This window comes from Lathyrus oleraceus, chromosome 7 (assembly GCF_024323335.1).
Source record: "Lathyrus oleraceus cultivar Zhongwan6 chromosome 7, CAAS_Psat_ZW6_1.0, whole genome shotgun sequence".
Lineage (NCBI taxonomy): Eukaryota > Viridiplantae > Streptophyta > Magnoliopsida > Fabales > Fabaceae > Lathyrus > Lathyrus oleraceus.
In genome coordinates, this window is record NC_066585.1 from 209299286 (window position 1) to 209301852 (window position 2567).

Below are 2567 nucleotides of genomic sequence, written 5' to 3' on the forward strand. Positions count from 1 at the left end.
TATACGGCGCGATCTGAAGCTTTCGTCATCAAACCTCCCGGATGGCATCTTTAAGCCCATCTCCATCAAGACCAACTGTCGATTCTCAAGTGCAAATTTTTGGGGCATTCTAGTGTTCAATAATCTTCCACCTCCAGACCACGAATGGCATACACGCCATCCTAACTCTCTCGGTTCAAGAATATTGAACAGGGGCAGCTGTCATACCCCAAAAATTACCCATCATTTTTCCTAAAAAAAAAAAAAAAAAAAAAAAAGAAAAACGAAAAAAAAAACGAAAAAAAAAAAAACGAAAAAAAAAGAAAAAAAAGAGAATTTTTTTTTTAATTAATTAATTAATTAATTAATTAATTAAATAATTAAAATAAATAAATAAATAAAATATAACAAATTATTTTGGACTTGGGTCTCCCTCATTCCAAGCCCATTACCCACGAAATTAGTCTATAAATACTGAAGTTTCAGTAGGGGGAGTGACACTTGGAGTTAGACTTGGAGTTTACACTGGGAGATTCACTGGAGAAAGAAGGAAGAGAAGCAAAACACTCTGAGGTTTCCTTGGAACAAAACCTTGAGGAAAAAGAAAGAGAGAGAACAGAGAAGGACGGATAGAAACTTTGGCATAGGAACCCTGCCTACCCGGAGAATTCAGAGTAAAGAAACCCTGAAGGCAGCCCATCTGCACCGAAGCCATCGCCGTCCAATTCCCGCTGCCTAACTTATTCCGATACTACAAGTGGTCAATCCCTTCAACCTTGAATTGGCAAACAGGTTTGCGTATCTCTATTGTTTATACTTTCAATTGGCCATATCTACATATATAATGTATCATGATTAAATGTTGATATATAATTTGCTTTCGTATGGGAATCTAAATACGCCTGAATACCCTGAATGTTTGACCATGTTATTCCTGTGATAAAATGCCATAAAATTCAAAGTTCCTAACATGGGGCTGTTTTCAAATTCAAAATCCGTGGCCTTCGCTAGGCGAGGCAGAGGCGAACGAGACAGTACTTGATTCTTCTAGTCTGTTTTTTTTATGTTTTTATCATAGCCATGCATTATTCATCCTATCCTATTTATTGTTGTGATATTTCTCCGGTGTAATCTTCGATTGCACCCTGATTTGGTGTTCTGACATGTTTCTTTTTTTGAGTTTCGTAAAGGTTCACATATCCCAGGAAAAGGTTATTGGCTAGGTATTCCACTTTATTTGTGGGATACCCTTGTGGAGTTTCACCCTAAATTAATTTTTAATGTATTAATTTCTAATGTATTAATTTTTTAATATATTATTTTTAATAATTTTAATGTGGAGTTTCATCCTAATTATATAATTAATTGTAAAACTTTGCCTTTGAATAAGTGATCTTGGACCTCTCTTTGTTGCCTTACGATTACGATATTACGGTCATGTCCCGCGAACGTGGGGATACCCTTAGCAAAGACCCTTCGGTTAAATCATCATAAAATAAATTATAGTCCCTCGGATGTTGCCTTCGAATATACAACTTTGTCCCTCGATGACCCTCCGATGTTGCCTACGGTTAAAAGATGATAGTCCCTTCGAATGCTAAGATATCCTCGTAACTGTTGCCTTCAATGACCTATCGATGACCCTACGATGACCCTTTTACATCCAAAGGATAAAACTACTTATTTCTCAATAATAAGGACAGTTTTACCCTCATAAGGATAGGAAATGCTCATAAAGACCTTGGGTCGGTATAACTCTTAATTGTTGGCTCACAATCTAAAAACAATTTTCACACCTCACACCTTTCAAAATATCTTTAGAAAATCATCACTTGGTATATATTCATACTAGAATCATTACCGAGTTATATTTTTCTAAACAATTTCCAAAACTAAACGAGATAACTACTTTGTATATATTCATACAAGAATCATTACAAAGTTAAATTCTCTTTTCAAAACAATTTTTCTAAACAATTCACAAACACTTTTTTTTTTTTTTTTAAAATAATATAAGTGATCGAGCAATTAAGAGCCCATGGATAACCATGGATACAAAGGGTGCTAACACCTTCCCTTTGTATAATGTACCTCCCGAACCCAAAATCTAAATTAAGGTCTTTCCTGTTCTTTTCCACCTTTCCTTATTGGATAAAAGAAAAGTCGGTGGCGACTCTTGCTAACCGCGACATTGCGATTAAAACCACAAAAAAGTCCAGTTCACCGTATGACAGATGTTAAATAGACTGGTGGTCAACATTTTCCTATGCTTACTCACCGAAAGTGTTGTATCATTTTCTTAGTTAAGTCTTGGTAGCCGCTGATCGAGAATCTAGGTAGACTCATATACCACCTAAAGGCACCCTCTTTAAAGGTTCCGATCATGAGCTTACACTTGAGTGAGTCAGAAGCCCTTACTATTGCCATCTAATTATTGATGGAAATAATATGCTCTTGTGGATCAGTTTTACCATTGAAAGATACTAGCGACGATGGCTTGATGTTCTCTGGGACCTGATCATCCCATATAGCTTGGTATAAAGGCTGAGATTCCAGAGGCCCGTCCTCTGTATCCCCTTTCTGAAGAC